The sequence below is a fragment of the Aphis gossypii genome, chromosome 3, assembly GCF_020184175.1.
Source record: "Aphis gossypii isolate Hap1 chromosome 3, ASM2018417v2, whole genome shotgun sequence".
NCBI classification, from domain to species: Eukaryota; Metazoa; Arthropoda; class Insecta; order Hemiptera; family Aphididae; genus Aphis; species Aphis gossypii.
In genome coordinates, this window is record NC_065532.1 from 23,427,749 (window position 1) to 23,448,984 (window position 21,236).

The 21,236-nt window shown below is 27.0% G+C and overlaps 1 protein-coding gene and 1 long non-coding RNA gene across 2 annotated transcripts in view; both read left to right on the forward strand.

Annotated features, from left to right (window-relative positions):
- LOC114132301 (protein amalgam-like) overlaps positions 1–21,236 on the forward strand; it is a 307,230-nt gene that overhangs the window by 53,343 nt on the left and 232,651 nt on the right. The gene's annotated exons all lie outside the window — the stretch shown is intronic.
- The window catches only part of LOC126551493 (uncharacterized), a 51,950-nt gene that overhangs the window by 18,419 nt on the left and 12,295 nt on the right, over positions 1–21,236 (forward strand). The window contains exon 2 of the long non-coding RNA XR_007605405.1: positions 8,470–8,525. This is a non-coding gene — a long non-coding RNA (uncharacterized LOC126551493). The remainder of the gene's footprint in view (positions 1–8,469; positions 8,526–21,236) is intronic.

Consider the following 21,236-nt stretch of genomic DNA (forward strand, 5'->3'; position numbering starts at 1 on the left):
TTAATTCAATTTCTTATAATTACTATAGTAGCATAATAAACAAGCTGAAATAACTATAACTAAAAAAAGCAAAATAAAACATTTGCATAAAAAAAAACCAAAAAAACCAAAAATAAATTGGTTTATTTGGAATACGAATGACGTGAAATAAAATTATGTATAAAAATTAGATTTCTATCTCATGTATAAAAAAAAGAAGCATGTGCTGTAAAATCCGAGCCCTACTAATAATTATTTTATTGCTTTCGTTATAATTGTCCACGTTTTTGTTAGACAGCAGCCTTTGGGTTTCGATAAAACCAATTATATACAGTAAATACCGTTACGTTTCTAATAACTAAAAGTATTGAAACATTCACGAACATATAATAAATAAATTCAAGTGTGGACTGTGGGCCATGTATGCCAGTTTCTCATACTGTCAAACAACCACAGCTTATACACGGGAAAGAAGGGTATATGTATGATTTATACTTTTGTTTTTGCTCAGGTAATCTATGAAACATTGGAATCGTCATTCGGCGGAAAAATCGTTCCAATTGGTTATATTTCTATTTTCTCAATAATTTTGTGCGAATTGTCGATTTCAACACTTCGTATTTATATCAAAATAAATATACTAAAATTACCTATTATAGTACTTATAAATATTATAATACACAATTTTAATAGGTACCTACTTTAATACAATCGATCATATTTAACTAAATATAAAAACATTGATTTAGGCATAATGTGTGTTTAGATAATGGCTAAAGTTTGATTAAGATACCGTATTTGTTCATGATTGTTTTCCGTATTACGATTTATTATTATTATTCGTATATTTTATAGTATTTATTTATTATTAGGCATGTGTATTCAGTATACACATGGTAGGTATCTCAGTGAAGTTATCAAAATAATAATACCATCTTCCTGTCGACGGGCTTAACATACTATAATATGATGTTTTATTATCATCACAGATACATATTACTATCGTTTATTCATATTTACAAAAGATAATTGAATCTGCATATTTTAACCATTATTGAATACAGTGCAGTTTATATTCGTTTAAAACGTAATCTGCAGTTGTACCTATAGGTAGGTGTATATTATGCATTATTTTTTTTATGAGTTAACGTAAATACTTGATAATATTTTTATCTGCATACTATATTTGATGAAACAATGTGTGCGAACATTTACAAGAACAAAGAAACGAAAGTTATTACTAAATGCTGAAAACGTGAAGCATAAAAAAAGTTCATAATAATGTTAAATGTGGAGTGTCTATACTCTATAAAACAGAACAAACAAAAAAGTAAAAAATAAAATGACTCTTATGGTAATTTATAAAACTTCAGTTACACGTAGATTATAGTATAAAGAAACACATGATATAAGATCACACACTCAATGCTTCCAATATATATGACATGTATGTATGAAGACAGTTCATGAAATACTGTTAGGTAAAAAAATTAAAATAGAAGGGGGATGCAAAAGTGTAAAAAAAATATACATACCTGAATATTTAAATGTTTTATTGACTGGAACGTAAGAATAAAAAAAGAAGGTGTAGTAGGACTCCGTCCCTTGTGTACTCCCCTTTCAATTCAAGCCCTGGATACGATACATTTTTAGTACAATGTCATTATATACGTTGTTTTATTTTGGATAATGACTTATATGTATTGATTAAATATTGTTATACTAATATAAATAAATATAAACACTATTAGGAATGACCTTCCATGTTTATAAATTATCACAAATCACACATAATAATAAGTCTGATTCACAGCCATAGATTGATACCTAACTGAATAATAAACACATTAACTAAAATGTATAAAAAATAAATTTATATAAATATCTATGATAATAAAATAACTTACAATTTGTAATCTACATAGAATTAAAAATCTTATTTAGTCATAAAATACTAACATTGTCAAATAATTAATGTAAAACAAGCTTAAAACTAAAACTGTTTGTTTGAAATTATATATTATATTAATACCAGAATGACCCAACTATTAATAATTACAATACGTTACTTAATAAAGAATTTTAAAAGGTTTAGTTTATTGAGTATTTTATCTTTTTAATAATTATACATTTTTACAGAATGGTTTCATTTTTAATGTTTAGCTGAAATATAATTTAAGGGAAATATAGTGAAAGGAAATAATACTTACTTATAATATATACAAGATTAATATTATTTTATCATTTTTGTTTATTGCTTATTCATTTTTAATTAATTACTCATATACTATATTTTTTTAAATTTATTCGCTTAATTAAAAAATAATATTTTTATACAGTATTTTATTGATTAATTTTAAATTATCAAATTTTCGGTCCTTATAGTTATGCATTTTTAAAATATTTATTTGTTCTAAAAGCTTAAAAGTCAGTGTTTTCAAAATAATATTGTATGAATTATAAAATCAATATTTCCATAAATTCTTTGGTACCTTGGAATTCGTTTTTCTAATATCAATATCTCCAAGTGGGTCCAAAAGTAGAAAAATATAGATGATTTTTTTATAGTTACATCTAAACCTATTTGTATTACTCTGAAACGTTATTATTTAATGTTATTATAATATTGATTCACAATGTTATTTCAAAGTATTTTTTCATGCTGTTCAATGTGTGCCTTCATTTCACGCGGTATAAAATGTAAATGTATTTTATCTGAAAATAAAATATTGACCTTTATAGGAATTTCGGTACTTGTTAATTCAATATGCATAGCTATTTGAAATAACATAATTAAATTATAATAATATTTCAAAATTGTTTCATGTATAAAACGTCTTAATTCCATTATTTTTATCAAACAAGTGGCCTTAATTTTTGATAATTTTTAATTAAAGAGTAAATAATATTTATAAGTATCAAAAATAGATACAAATATTATTATGCCATTTAAAATCTCGAGTCCTTTATGCACTAGGCTGTGCCACTAATAACCCGAGTACCCGACTTCCTGCGTATCCCTCGCGACGGCATTACTCGTACGTGCACCATTAAAACGGTAACAACAACAATAATAATAATAGTTATTATTATAATTGTTATTAGGTATTATGTATTACGTTTGTTTTAAAATGTTGAATGAAAACGTTTACTAGTTTAAATCAACGACGCAGTATATGCGTAAAGTATACGATACAGACGCCTTGGAAGTTCTATTCATTAATATTAAATGCGCGTTTTTGCTTGCTCATATTAATGGCGTACGTATAGTACGTATATGGTAATAAAATACCACCGGGACTCGTTTAATCCCGAAATCACCAGGCGGCCAAGACCGAGAGGTTGTAGTTTCGCCGTTTTCCTAGTAATATATATATATACATATACATAACAGATATAATATAAGCATAAGTAATCCGATGCGTGGTGGCGAAGAGCAAAAATAACGACTCAAGACGGGTGGAGATCCAAAATGTGTGTTGTTATTATTATTTAGAAGTCTCACACGCACCTACACACGAACAGAACAAAAAGTAATTTGAAAAGGTATCACTTTCCCCTGTATAGCTGTTGTCACCCACCGCGTGTATGTTCGTCGTGACTATGCACGCCGTCGTTCCAATTTTCCATATTTAACGTGCTGAATCAAAAAACTTTGTACGAATTTATTCAACTCTAAGGTTCAAACAATTCGTTGACCAAAAGTTTAAGCAGCGATTTATATTCCAACCGACAAGACTTCGCTCAGAAAACTTTCAGAGATATTGTCGTGAAAACTACGCGGCAATAATAATAATACACTCTACCTTATTTTACTTAGACACAAGTCATTATATGATATAGTTTTAAGTGTGATACCTAACGTTTTAGAGCTTAATACCAGTGAGACGTAAATTGCAGTTCACGTGTATAACAGAACTACCGACTTGATGCATAGACTGCAATTGCATCACGTTTCCATATTCGAAAGATAACCGTTGTGCTGACAACCAGCACCACAAATAATTGAGAATTTTCGCTGTGAACGTAATTATAATTTTAATCACTGTGATGGAAAAAGTTAATGAAGTATTAGTTTAAATGATCGAGCTTAGCAGTAGTGCTAGTAGTAAAGGAAATAATGCGTTCCGGGTCTTTGATCCTGTTGGTACACGAAAAGTTTCTTTTCCAGTTGCAGATTTGATTAAAAACTAGATACTCGTTCGTTCCCAGGAGTCTTGAAACGAAATGACAAATTTACAACTGGGATTACACCGATGTGAGATTCTCTTGAACAAAAATGGTCTTTTGGAGTAAGACAATCGGTCCGTACTATTTTATTGCATTTTATTTCCACAGTATCTGTCACAGGCAGACTTTCGGATTACGTCGGCAACTATTTTTTTTTTTTTTTTTTTTTGTTCTCGTTATCGTAAATGGATAATGTTTTGTTCGATGGATTAAAATAAAACATAGTGAATAATGTTAGGTAATATGGCATTGCAAATAATTGCCATGCTGGATGAGCAATATAATATCTTCCGTTATATAATATTATTATATTAAGTCATAGACAACAGACCATAATCCAACAATAATAGTTGATTTAAAATATTATTGTACACAATTAATTTGGTGTAAACTTTAAACTGCTAATATCTGGATAAAGTATAAAAACGTAATAGATTTCCGAGAGTTATTAAACTTTTTTTTTAATGAACAGTTAATATTCCATAACATATAAATGTACAATAAATATCTATTACTATATCCAGCTATTGCTAATTATATATTTATTAAAACACTATGATATAGATAAATTATAGTAAATTTACCTAAATGTACTCATTTAACTCATTTAGGTCACATATTTAAAAAAAATTTTAATATATAACAGTTTATTAATAATTATCAATAGATAAATTTATTTAAACTTAAAAAAAATTTTTATATTTTGAACATTATATGTAGTGTTATATAATTTTTGATCTATTAGTTTTTTGTAGTATTATTCATTTCATCCCAGTAGTATAATTTTACGACAAAAACATTTATAATTAATTTAATAAATTGACATCACTCAAAATGATTTTTTATTCCATCAAAGTTTTGAACTGTTTTATAATTCATCATAACATTATATTGTTTTTAAGTAGAAAATAATTTACTATGTTATCAACGAGTATGTTTAACGGAAGCGAGTTGTTAATTTCGACACAAAACACTTAACTGTTTGTGTTAACCGTATTACCAGTAACCACAATTTATAACTCGATTCGTTGAAGTTTATAAATTTTAATTCTAATTTATTCACAGTTGATAAAATATAGTCGGATAATGGATTAAACATTCAAAATTTTATTTGTACAAATTTTGAAAAACAGTTTGAAAGTATTGGTGTATTATTGAATTTATTTGAGTGAATAAATATACTTAATTCAATTATTTGGTTTTTTTTGAAATGCACAGAAAATAATTTTTATGATAGTAAACTTTTTAATTTGTGCAGTATCAATTTTATATTTATATGTTATTTGATATTATATTTATTATTATTACACTTATAATATATTACAAGCATTTTTTAGCTTCAAATCATTTTTAAATTTGTGCATATTCATATCAATATTACGAGTATATTAATCATAGTTCCAAACAAACAACGCTTGTTAATAGCTTAAATCTATAAGAGTTGTAGTTTAACTAATTGGAATCATATGTTTAAAATAACAACGACTTAAAAATATTGTGTAATTCTTCAAAATTATACCCTGTAATATAGGTACATACCAAGTCTTAAAATAGGTACTTATGTTATACAATTATAAAATGGTTAGTGATAAAAATAAAATTACTATGGCATGTTTATTAACTTAAAATTATCGATATAATCTGTATAACTATCATTCGTATGTAAAAACGAGATATTGTTAGCACAAAACAGTATAAAATAAAAATGCAAAAATTAAACATTTTTTTTTTTTTTAGTATTAGTTATTAAATTGTATATTTTAGACTTCAATCAATATAATGTATTTTATTCAGTTATATTAAAGTGAATAAAATACAGCGCTACCGTTAATAGTAATTTATTCGTGAGTATTAAAAAAAAAATGAGAGTTCATTGTTATAATAAAACGATTTTAGTAATCCTACAAATTTCCAATTCTATGTCATCGTATTGGATTTATTAATTACGTCTACAGAATATAGGTTAGATACTTATTTTAGAGATTTTGCAGCGTTTAATAAAATAATTTTGTTTTATATTCCATGGACCATGGACATTATTAAATTTCACATGTTCTACAACTATATGTTATTCAATATGTTGTAAAAATCTTTGTTATAGCTTAAAATTATGTATAGTAGTATAATTATTTAGTTTTTGTGATATTTATTTGAAAGATATGAGCATGTGGTTAGCATCAAAAAGTTTGTTGCCAACTTAAAAATTCACTTCAAAACTTATCAAATTGAATTATAGAATTATTGTCAAATATGTATTCAACATATTTAAAAATTTGCATACATTTGGATATTTTTTTATGTCTTGATTAATTCTGCCATTGTATCTCAATAGATATTTAATATTATTATATTTTTAATAAAAATTAATAGTCGACTGTATTACTGATGCTCAATGCTCATATATTTTATGAACTGATTTACTAGTGAAATATATTGATTACGAGTACCTATACATAACCTAACCTACATACACTACTATAAGACAATTTATTTTAAACACATTATTTTCACTAGAAGTACTCAAAGTGAAATATTTCTTATATATACTTACTTTCATCGTGGTTCGTTTAAATCTTGTCTTTGTAAAGAGTCGTTGACCACTGACTAGTTTAGTTTGTAGTGAACTACCAAATAGTTAGGTTGTCAAAATCCTATTGAATTTTACTCGAGCATGTAATGACGACCTAAAAACTGATGAATACCTATTAATTCCAGCAGAGTAGAAAGTGTTCATATTCTAAATAATATCTTGCTTAAACTATCTTACCACAATGTATAATATAATAGCTCCCATAATTATAAAAAATACATTTTTAAAATTAGTTATTTAATTGTGGGCCATCAAAGTTACTTGTAAACTTTTTAAAAGCCCACTTACATGCTAGATATTTAAAGTTAATACTATTTTTGGATAAATAAAAGTTATTAACAATTATAAATTTTAATAACAATCTTAATCCAGAACAAATTTGGTTTTGTATTATTTTAGTGCCTTGAATAAAATAATAAAAATATAGTTATTAATTAAAATAAATAATGAATTTGAATTCAAAGAACCATATAAGGTATGATTTTTCAATATTTTCAGAATATTTATACTGTTATAACTTAATAATCAGTGTCAATCATTAGTCTCATCATATATTTAAGGGTTTATTTTATTATATGTCTATAAATGTTTAAAACGTATCATATAAACTGCGTAAGTAAAACGTTCAAAATAGGTAGTAGTAATAAAAAAGGCTGTACCTACACGGGTCATTAATATGCAATTGTATTATGTTTACTTGAATACCAAACTTTTACAATAAAAATGTATATTTAATGTTCAGTGGTGCTACGAGCAGTTCCGATCGTCAAAAAACACATCAAAATTGCAACCTTCGATCATTTAACATTATCTTATACAATAATAGTAATGATTTGTATAATTTATAATAAATAATGATATTAAATTGTATTTATAGTTTTTAAAACATAAAAAATTATAAAACTTATTTTATTTAACATGAGATAAAAACAACCACTTGCACTATTCATTAACTTTTAATCGTTAGTTTAATGATTAGCTAACGGGATTAAATATCGATAGAAAACACAAGTTGATTAGGTGTCTATCTATTATACCTATGCATTTTCATTCATAAATTTCTCTGTAATACATAATGGTGTAACCATAGAGGGTTTACTTTAAATTATGTTTAATCCGTTTAATGGTCCTGAAAAGTACATATTATATGGTTATGTACCTATAATAAAATTCAAATATTTAAAAAGAAATTATGCACTTTATGTCTTTATATATTATATTTAACGAATATAATAAATATATTATATAGACATTTGCATAAAAAAACAATCGAAATGTTAGAAAACAACTATGTAAATATTTTTTCCGAAAACTTTAGATAAATATGATATAAAATACATTATAAATATGGATAATCATGTAAAATATGCATAAAAATTGTAAAATAAATAATAATGAATTATCAAAGCCAAGTGAGACATAGGTATTATTCAAATGTCAAAAATGTTTGAAATATTATTGCCAAAACTCAAGCGTGTAATAGATTAGCTGTTTTGAATATTTCAGATATCATAAAGTATTGTTTTTATGCACAACACATCTCAAAAGAATTATAATTTACTTCGTAATTTATTTATGTACCTATTTGTTACTATATTTATTTACTTGCATAGAAATGTAAAATGTTATGTTTATTACATAATATTTTTATCGTTAATTTTTTGTTTCAGGTAAATGATTGTGAATTTAATTTATTAACACGAAATCAAACAGAATATAGTTTTAGGTAAGAAATATTAATTATTATACTTTGAAATAAACATTATCTTCTTTGACACGTACACATTACGTCAAAGCAAGTCATTGTATGTATTCATTATAATATTGAAGAAAAACAGCGGTTTAGGAACTAATTTTGTATTATTACTATTTTTATATTCACGCGTGTACAATATAAGTATGATTATTTTTTGCATCGTACGAGTAAGTAAATGGCATTAAGTAAATTACAAATTAATGATGTTCACTCATGCTCATACACATTTTTAAGGGAACAACGTTATGAGACGTACGAGAAAGAGACTAAATAATAATAGTATTTCATAATACGAACAGGTCTCGGCAAACAGTGTCGCGTATTTATTTCCGCTCATGTAGACATTTGGAAAAACGTTGCTCTAAATTATTTGAAAAAATAAAAACTTTTCACATCGTACGGTTAGAACGCACGCGAGAGTGGTGAAAAACATTATATTTAGTATAAATAACAATAACACGGGCCATTGGTTTCCGAACTAATTTCTCGAAGTAAAAGTTTGAGTGAGATGATTTACAATTTTCCGGTACGGCCTGTAGGCGAGTGTTTTTACGCGAATATAATAATTGCTCGTACGACGATTCTCGCCGTACTGCCCTCGAGGCGGTCTCGATAGAACTCGCGTAGTATAGCAGACGCGTAGATAAGCAAAAAAAACCTTGGTACCTAGGTGGCTCTCCGCAAGGGAAAATTAATCGTTACGTGCAGACACCCTCTCGCACGAAACGTTTTGGAAACGGTGTTGACAAATTATATATATATATATACACACTGTATAATATATTATTATATGTACTTATTATCGTCCACGAGAATTGGCGAGACCCGATATGAATAATTGAATGCTCGGCTACGGCGGTTTCTCGTCGTCACATTTAATTTCGTTCGTTTAGGTTTCGTTTTTTTTTTTTTAATTCGTTTTCCTTTTAACCGCCACCGCCGTCGCGTCGTTGTGTCACACCACCGCGACGTCTGTCGCACAGTTATTATCCCCTTTGCGCTCCGGTCGGGGTCGCCTTCATCTGTCGACGTGACGACAAAAGCGGTGACGGGTTAAACTGCGCAAGAATAGACCTCATCGCACACAATATACGACATACACGACGGACTATGATATCACGGCGGCGCGGAGCGTGTCGGACGTTTCGGGACGCGGCGCGGGAGGACCGCCAAACGATTCTTCGAAAACGTTTCGTATTGTCGACGAAGACGATGATAATAATAATAATAATTTATCAGTTACGGCTGGGTCGACCCTTTGCGCGCGGCAAAAGTTTATTGTTATGTGTACGCCGCCGCCGACCGAACGGAGCGACAAGAAATCCCACAACGCGGCGGCGGCGGCGTCGGAGGCTGTGCGAGCGTGACGCGCGGCAAAAGTTCTTGTCAAAACCCCTTTTGCTCGCGAGACCCTTTCACCCCACTGCGATTCCACCCACCACCGCGGCGTAACGCCCTCCGAGCCGGAGAATCGTCATCGTGCCCGCTCGCCCGCACACCTCCGCGGGACGGCCGACCTCTTCGCGTCTTCTTCACGCGCGACCAAACCGCCCACGCCAGCGACGACACGCCGACCGGACCCTCTCGCCGTCGTCCGGTCTCGTGTCCGTCTGCCGCTGATCGCGGTTTTGTTCCGATCTCGAGGAATTTTCGAATTGTCATTATTCATGCGAACCGCTCGCGGTGGCGGTAGCGGCCTGTGACTGCGTCGCCGGCGTAAAGAAGCTTTGAAACTATTAATACCCTACACGCACCCCCCCGAACAGCTTGCACCGAGCGAACACACGTCCTGACCCTCCGCCGTGGTTAGCGTTTTATTTAACGTAACGCGCGCCGAGCCCTTCAATACGCGTCTGTCCGAAAACCTGCAGCTGGCTCCCGAAACTCTGTCGACGACTTACGGTATAATATTATAAGTTATTTTCGATTTCCCGTGTACTTACTCCGTACGTTACGTAACGATTACACTTTTTGTGTGCAAAATATCCCGTCATTCCGTTTCTTTGACCGTCGTCGTCGTGACATAATTACTAAACATATGGTGTTATGTCCGACCGTCTCTCGAGACGTTAATATAATATAACAAATTCATTAGTCATTAATAAGTAAAAACGTATGGACGGTCGAGACACTATAACGTATAGATAAGCGCAAAACGTCATCGTAGCGTATATCCACTTTTATCCTACCGGGTAATGACGAGTTACTCTTCTATACAGGTGGATAGCTTTTTTTTCTCTTCCTAGAAACAGCGTCTAACGACATTTATGACCCAGGTTCAAGGATAGTACGAAAGGAATCGTATTGATTGAGCTGCATTGAGAACAATACCGTTAGATTAGGTTTTAGTTTGAAGATTTAATCTATACTCTTTTATAAAATATTAGTAAATTTAAATATTTTTATTTACGAATGTAACGTGATTTTTCAAGGGTCATAAATTCTCTCGAATTAAGAACCAAATTGTATTAATGTCAAATATTAATTATTACTTAAATGATTACAAATTAATTTTTTACAGTAGACAATATTGTTTTAACTCTGTCTGAGCTTAGACTGAAAACATTATACAATTCATTCATTCATCTTCCGTATGACCTACTAAAACGAATTTATTTCACATCGTTACATATTATTAATATGAAATAAAAACATAATTTACCATTAAAAATAAAATACTAAAATAATGAAAAAATAAACGTTACTCTTGTTATGTTCTGACGATTATACATAATATAATATAAATAAAAATAAATCTCTTTTTTTCCGCACTTGTAATCTTGAAAACTTTGATTCACCTGAAATTTAACATAGGAAGGTCTTTTGAAATATGAATTTTCTATTTTCATCACAACACGCTGCTTCAATGATAAAAAAAAAAAATAGAAAATCCGAGTATTTAAAAATAATACAGTCTTTGAGTAAAGTTAAATGTTCAAAAATATATCATTTTGATTTTAAAAGCGTCATTAAAGAATAAAAACGGTAGGTCTGTATACATAAAAATACAATAATATATATATATTATTACTATTATTTCTTATTGGTAAACCAGAATGGTCGTCTGAAACTGCCAAGACGGTTAATAACGGCTAGTTTATCCCTGTCTGGACTTCCAATAACATATAATAATGCGTATACGTCCCGCAGTGAAAATAGCACTGCGATACCATTACATACGTGTATCGTGATAATAAAGATTCTATCTATATATTATTATATATTATATGTACATAATAATGTGTGTATTATACGTATTATGTAGATATTTACCATAAAATACGATAACGACCTAAATATTAGTATAATACAGGTGTCCATGGAGAATATATTATGTATTAATTTTAATTACCAATTTCAAGGTGTAGTAGTTCAGAGTTCCAGACTCAATAACTATATCGTTATTGCCATGATTCAAATGATTTTTTTTTTTTTTATATAATTGGCAGATATTCTGTCTTATTAACGATATTATCACATTAACGACGAAAATATCATGATATAAGTAAAAAAGATTATGAGCTATTATTTTCATGACTAAAATGTATTATAATAACAACTATTATTAATAACGACTACCACGAGTTGTGATTAATATTATCGAGTTCTTTAAAGTAAACGAACCGTTTTAAAACACGAGGAATAATTTATTATGTGAAACCAAGATAGAATATAATAATATAAATTACATTTTAATCCATATAATATTGTATTACTTATACATAAAAGGTACTCAATAATTTTCTTCAACAATTTTAATTTTTAAAGTTGGCATTTTAATAACGTTAAAAATGTCAATATTATTATATGTACCTTTAATTACATTTAAAACCAAATAATTGATACATATTAGTTAGATGACTGAGATTAAAAGGGAAAAGTACTCAGTGATCTCATATGTGTGTGTTTTAGACTTAGACTTTTTAGATTAAGCTTGTAAAATTTAAATATTTAAAAAAATAATGTAAACAACAGTTATTTTCAACAGTAAGTTGTAAAAAATAAGTTAACCAGAAAAATTCGAATAAACTGATAATGAAGTTTTATATAAAAGTTATTCCACAAATAAAATTATAAACTTAATTTAACGTTAGTTAAGTAAAACCAAAATGAAAAGTTTTTTTCAGTAATAAATCATATTTACCATCGTATTTGTATACGCTGTTAGGTCTGAATATCATTTATTTTAATATACAGGGTGATTCATCAACCATACTAATCCCTTTCTTTCTTCAATAATTTCAAATATACTTAGGTTAAAATCATGTTATCAAATTTCCAATATTGTATTTAATATTCTGTATTTTATTATAAGTAAGGACTATTATTCTAAATATAAATACTATAATAACTGAAAAAAAAAATGAAAAAATATTCATTAAATAAGTAAAAAAAAAAAAGCTGTTGTGGTAGGGGTGTATTCATTTGAAAAACATAAGTTTACATTATCATCACGGGTCATTCATTAAGAAGTGTGGTAAAAATAAATTTAATAAGTAATTTTTAGGTAGTTACATCTAAATATCAAGATATAAATGAATTGATTATAGAAAAGAAAAATGAGATGAGCATACTTGATTAATCATCCTGTATATGTAAAATTGTTTTTACTTGATTTATTATTTTTATCATATATTATTAAGAAGATAACTAATAATTAAAATTATTCATTATAAACTTAAATTTGTATTAAGTCTCTTAGCTTTAATAATGGGTAAACATTAAATATATCAGACTGATACTAATAAAATGATAAAATCAATATTTTTATAATATAATATTAAATATATAGAGATATTCACAAATTATGTCATTGAAATAAACAATTATTAATTCAAGTATACGAAAAACAAACAAAAAAATTCTTTTCCGTTTTAGAACCCGTTTTAATATACTTTACCATTGTTGTAAACTATATATACTTAGAAACACTAACTCAATTATTTTAAGTATTAGGTATCTATTTGCATTAAATTGCTGTGTGTGGCCCGAGTTGCCATTAATTAATGGCGTTTAACGTCAGACTGATGTTATACCATAGTAATGCACTCACATCAAAGTAAACGATTTTTGATAAGAGATTCGAATATTCGATTTGTGTATACAAATACCATACGACTATACGAGAGATAATGACAACTAGTCATGGGGTTCACGAAATATGAAGTACTCAACTTGCTTTAAACATTCCTGCTTCAGTAATGGGCTTGTCATCGGATGGTTTGACGTTAAAATGTCTTTAGCGAAAATTTATTTTATAAAAAATACATTTTTCATAAAAAAAAAAAAAAATAATAACAAGTGCTCACACACACACTCATACACATATTGTATATATATATGTACCAAAATGGTTTTATCATATTTTTGTTTTATAATAAAGCGAAAATAGCACAATTTATTTAAATTTAAGATATAAAGATATAATATATAGGTAAAATACAATACCTATCGCATATATTTTTTATATAATGTATTTACTGTATATATATATATTTATGTTAAATTATATTTTTATGAATTTTATAAGTTTTTTAGTATTTGAACAATAAACGATGAAAAAAAAATTGCCTTTGCAATATTTTTAAATAATTATTCAAGTGACCTACGTTCTGTGTTTTGTGTTATCGCATTATTAGTAATATATATTTTTTGAGTTACTAAATTGGAACCTAGCTTAATAAAAAAAAAATGCTATTGCTCTCGTATGATTATAGGAATGCCATAATATCTAATATAAATGTACATAATATAATAGGAACATTTTCCGGGGCCTTCAATTGTAGGTCACTAAACCATGTTATTCAATACAACCGGCGTCGTAAACGATTTATATTATATAAATTAATATATTATATTACATACATTTTACACTCATGTTTAATAGTGCTTGAAGTTGTTGCATATAGTCGTCACGTTACGACGTTAATAGATTAGACTTGTAAGCTTGTGACGGCGGCGATGACAAATAAATTACAATTATTTGTATCTGCGATCGATATAATAATATATAGGTAGGTACAGGTAACGATAGTATCAGATGCTTTTTTTACTGCGAATATTAAAACGCCATAAACTTTTTTAAACAAAGTTACCCAAGTCGTGTGAGTGATTATAATTTTTTTTTTACAACTTAATTTTAAATTATAATATGCGCACGCTGCAAGTCAAACAGCGTCAGTATTTTTCGTACGTATATACAGTTAATTATTTATATTATAAATTTATAAATAGTTAGTTACCTAAATCCAATAATAAGCCTTATTAAAATTTATTGTGGAACTAGTATAAAAACATTATTTTTTGTGTGTATAACGATGATTGATAGTTAACAGTTATAATATTTTTATTAATTATATAAATATTATTAATCATTATAAAATGAAATTGTCCATAAAAAAAAAAATTCTTCACGCAAGTCTTCAGTGTTTTTAAAATGTAGATTATTTATTTTATATTATAAACTTTATAAATAGAATAGGTATATTGTGTTTATTGTAAAAGATATTTAACAGATTATATAAATTCTATGTTAAAAAAAAAAAATAATATTCTTTGATTTTTGATAATCCTAATCAAACATTATTAAATTTAACAATTTTATTTTTTGGTTACATACAAATACGTCAATAGCATTTATCTAATCTTTATATTTTTTAAGTTTCAATTCGTCGTAGTTTATAATTGCTATTTTTAACGCATTATATTATTTTTAATTATAATATAAACAAATCTGCATTCGAGTTCAATAATTATTTTCTTTCAGCACAACACACAAAAGCCACTCTAATTTACCTTTGTGTTCAAAAACAAACGACGTATACATATACTAGCAAATTAAAAGGAAACATTTGAATTCCTTGATTAAAAAATATTATTTTGAAAACTGTACGTTTTACTCGTCGAGTTTAATCGATTTCATTCAACCCATTTTATAATTCACTACCACCTTTTCTTCCGATGAAACGCAGAAAGTATAAATTACAGTTTTCTGTGAAGTTTAATCGTTAGCAGTAAAAATTGCTGTTTCCTCGCGTATATGTGTGTATACGTATATGTACAGGTATAATAGGTATATGTGTACATAAGTGTATATAATGTGAATTTAAAGGCAGGTTCACAGTATAATTGAATTATTTCGAATATGGTATTTTATAGCTGTTCAGCACCGAAAGTCGTAAAAATCGAATAGTGTACTAAAATGTAATTTATTTAGATCTATTTTTTCCATCAAGTTGGCCTACATAATATATAAACATTCATTTTTATCCGACTATAAAGCTACTACTAAATCTACCAGTATTTTCTTAAATACATAAATATATTAAAAGTCAAAATCGTACAATAATAAATCGTGACCGCGTTTTATTTGTTAAAATATTAGTACCTATGCATCTATTTTAAATTTTGAATTCATATAAAGTCATTTTATTATGAAAAGTATTAGTGATAATTAACACAAAACAATGAAAGAATATTCAATTACTCGTGAACAGAAGTTACAGTTATTTAAAAACAATTTTTCAGAACAGACGAATACCATTTGAGCATTTTCAAAATTAATCCATGATCACAATAACAATTATTTGAAGCCTATTTTACATAATTATAGTATAATACATTATAAGAAAACTTCTCTGCGAGAGTAATACTTTATACTTTACAGTAGGTACTAAAATAATACTACGTACTGGCAATGTCAATATCAAAACAAACACGCTGCTTTGTTGCATTTGTTAGAGCTACGACGTTAGTGCATTACTTCGAGTGGTTTATTTTTGTACGTTGTTTCTATGTACACAATACACATATATCACGTGATTAACATAAAATTTAATTTGTACTAGCAAACTATCTTCATACAATATATTAAATTAAATTTGTTAGTTAAGATTTATATTACACAAAGAAAATAATAATTACGGGATAATTTGTAAAAATATTGAGTTACCATAACACATTATAAATTATACATGTAGGTGTGTATTATACGCATGCATGTTATTATTATTTTACATGACTAATAAATAATCAAACTTTTTGACTGATCAGTTCACAATATTTCGTAGCGACAAATTAATTTGTTCGTACGTATAATATTTTTGGTGATTACAACTCGAATAGTTGTATTTATTTATAATTTTTAATGGACCTAACCGAATAAAACTTCGAATATTATATAAATATAGTAAAAAGAAGAAATAAATTGGACCATGCAAATTGGATCAGGAGCGTCGTTTAGAAGGAAGTCTGGTGTAAATTTGCACCAACTTCTTTGTAAAATGGCTTATAAGTACCTTTATCTTTTGCCTGCCAAAAATAAAATGAACTTATTATTCAGTAGTTTAAATCTGATATTGAATATTTTGTATTTTACAATGATGTCTGTTTTTTAAACAAAAAAAAACTGGGTATTTTTTACTTTTAATCTTTATTTAATTATTATCCATCTTCTATCGAAATTATATTTAAGTTGTAGATTGAAACATTTTTTTAACGCAAAAGGACGAAGTCAGAAATTAAAATAAATGAATTAAAAAATATATATAACATTATAAAACCAATACATTCATCGCTACATTCAAAATCTAAAACGTAAATCAGATTTTGATATTTCTTTCAAAATATTATAACTATTTAATCTTTTATTAGAAACATATGGGTTTAACTACATAGAATCTTTTATTGGAGATTCATTATAAGTATATTATTCACACAGCAATCTCTCAGTACTTTATGAAGTAACGTTGTATTTCATTTAATTGTGTTTAGTGAATGCAATAATAATATATTATAATTAATACTATGGTTTTGAACAAGTAATTAATTCAGTAAACAATGAAGTACATATAATTATTGTTTTACATTATAATACTATAACAACAATATTGTACCTAGATTCTTAGTTTTAAATTGTGTATACCATTAAGATAATATTCCCCTATTTTTTGATGATTTAACTTTCTTGTAAGTAATGCATATTTTATTTTCACGTTTTTGTACATCTAGTAAGACCCTAATTGATGTTTGAATCATAAGGTTTGTAATCGTTATTATATCGCAGCAAATTGCTAAAGACCTTCCTAAAACAACCTTTATCTAACGATCATGGATATTTCTTTTCGTTTATAACATTATCTCCATTATCAAATTGTATTTACATAATACCGATTTCTTACTGTTCACTTTTTTATCTTAACGAATCAAAAATTCATAAATCATTTTTCTTTTGATAAAAGATTATTGTTTAATAATGTTTTCAAATAATGCGAATTGTTTAAATATCAATACTGATTATGTGCGTTTTAATTGTAAACAATATATGCTTAATACTTCAATTTTTTTGATTCAAAATTTAACGTAGAATCTTTTGTCCTAAAATTTAAAATGTGTTTATTAGTTTTATTATAGCTAAATTTATGTTAGGTTTGACATTGAGCACAGATTATAAAGATATCCAGAAAAATAATACTTTTAAGTTTTAACTTAACGTTATCTAGAAAATAGCGAAGAATCACTAAAGACATTCTGTTACTCATGGCGGAATGAGTATCGTATGTACTTTGGAGTGAATTGACTATCATTATATTCGTTGATATTTTATTTTTATTTTTTTGAGAAATAAGATAAGTATTTATTGGTTTTTCAGCGTATCTATAAATTTTTGCCAGTCTTATCATATTTTCTAGCATAAGATTTACTCCAATCTTTGACACAATTGAGGGTAGTTTCTAGTACCGATTTTGATTTAACTGGAATTCAAATATATAAATTACTACACGAGTAAAAAAAAAATATTTATACGAGTTATAGCCTGTCAGTATTTTAATATTTATTTAGATTTAAAATTTGTAAAATTAGTTAGCAACCTGTACTAATTATTTTAATGCTATCGTATTCTAAAGATTTAAATATTTAAAAAATTTACTTACATTTATCATTTATAAAAAAAAAAAAGTTCATAAAATATGAGATATTGTTTACAAAGTTATATATTTCTGCTGAGATACTAATTGTAAATTACTCATAATTTAAGGTTAATTTTTCCATAAATTCTAAGTTATGTCGTAATTAGTTAGAATTTTTATTATTATTTATGTCAAGTTAAAAATAATATAATATTGAAATATTGTTTTTCTTAAAATGGTAATATTTCAGTTAATAAAATATTGAAAAATGTAACATAGTTATGTTAATGTTTTAAAACTTCTTTAAGTTACCAATAAGTAAATAGAACTTTTAATTTTTCAGCTTGCTACTAATTGAGTTTACACAATAATTTAATAAGTATATCTTTGTTTATTTATTCATAATTTATAGTATATTCACATGAAAAAAAACTAAACAGTAGCAAAAGTAATAATATAATCTTTTCAACAGCATCATTTTTTTTATCACTTTTATTGACACAAAAAAAAAGTTATTTTATATACATTTTTAGTTAATAACAAGTTCAAGGATACTTTAAAGTTTGACTCCTCACTTTTATTTTTCTCGAGTTTTAGATTACTAAACTCTAAAGAATAAATTCACTACACATTTTGTATTGGAATGGAAAAATAAAATATACATTTTGTATAACTGAACTTTCTACGAATAAGAAGACTTATCGTATTAGTGATTTTGTGATTTTAATACACTTGGCACAAACTAATATGGTAATTGGACTAAAATCCATGATATCTAACCAACTTTTTGATTACCTTTTGGAATTTAAAAATAAAATCAAAAATTACTAAATAAATGCTTTCGTGTTTTCAGAACGAAATTAAGTTTTAAAAATATGACTACTTATTATTTGATTTATTCATTTTTGTTAATAAGTGTTAAGTACGTAGTATAACATTAGTTTTATTGTTATGTTATATTTTGTTTGACGAAACGGTCAAATTAAAGACAAAATTTGAAATTAAATTGTTTCGTAAAATAATTTATCGTAATTGTACTACGATTACCAAACTACTAAAATTATTAATTAAAAACAAGTATAATTATAGGTATAGGTACTCGTACACTATTTTTTTATTATGACCGTGCTGAAAGTTAATTTTCGACGCTAGTTAACGTGCTGGAAAACGACATTTTTTTCGTACAGCAGATAGTTAATGCTTTTTTTTGTGTCTGACGATGGATGGTGAAAAAGTTACAGACTGTCCAAGTAAGATTAAATACGTTTTGTCTAATATATCAAATACTAGGTAATAGTAGGTGGGTTACTTTTGTGCCATTCTATGTATGAAACAGTTTGTAGAATTTAGACACTGGAAACAGCAAGAGCAGTTGATTATGGATTACCATAAATCATAATATCAATAGTTGCTGTGGAGTAGGTAGCAGAAGTGTGATAAAATATATATTTTGTGTGGATATATAGGAATGCAAAATATTCTGTCTCTGATGATATACAGTCCTTGCCTGCGGCTCGAGGCACACAAGTCACCAGTAACTGAATAGCTCACTCCCCCCCCTTCCACATAATACACCAAAAAAAAAATTCTCGCAGACAATATTATGCTATTGCGTTTTTATTTTATGATGGTTTTCTAGTTTACGGTTTTGTTTTTGCTTCCTTATTTTTTATTGGTTAAAACAACTTCATGTAACATGATATTTATTCGAGGTTCCAACTACGTGGTTATTGACCGACGATTAAATTGTTTACATTACATTTATCTATTTACATTTATCATATTTATATTTACACATTGGTTTACTAGGTTTAATACCTTCTTGAATTGGTTTTCCAATTTTCTTAACAATTTGATATTTAAGTGTAGTTTGAAATAAATAAAAATCAAAAACCAATTAAAAATAGACAGGTAAATAAAAACGTATTCTTCAAGTTGTTAGATTAATATTATATAATTTAATTATACGAAGTAGAATAAGAGATAATATATTTGCCGGGGAGTTCTACTATAAGTAGGGAAAGGAGAGAATTAATTAGTGCAGTAAGTTCTGAAATAAATTTGGATAATGAATTCTCGATTATAGAACTATTATAGATAATAAGTTGAGGCTTCAGACTGGGTAACAGGAAAGTTGAAAAGAGGTTTCATGTGTTTTACATCCGGACTATGGTGATTAGACTGATTTATTTTACGGCACTTGAGAAGAGATTTGTATTTTGGGCATCCCTTATAGTTGAAAGTACGGTCATCTTCACAAAGGCCGTATTTTGATGGATATCACAGATAGCTCTGAATATTATTTGATTTAGGAAGAGTCAGTAATTAAGTGTTTGTGATTCGAGTGTAAGTATATTAATTCACAAGAAGGGCTTTGAAATACATGTTTTTATTAATAGGATTTCTATAGTTATGTGTGAAGATTAAATTAATTTTGTATTTTTAATTCAGTTCTTTGAATTTTTTTTTCAATTAACACTTCGTTGGTCATAATATAATTTTTGTAACGGTTTAAATTTAAAAAATCTTAATAACGTTTAATATAAAATTGATAGCATTTTTTTGAAGTTAACTTATATTTAATAATTTACTTTTTTTTTTGTTTTAATGAATAATGTCCAAATCGATTATAAATATGTTATATTATATTTTTGGTGTTTAGTATTATAATAATTCATCTTAAAAAATATTACCAAAACCAATATTTATTGAAATAATTAATGTTCGCTGTTAAAATAATTACTTAGTATAATATTATGTTATAGCTACTATA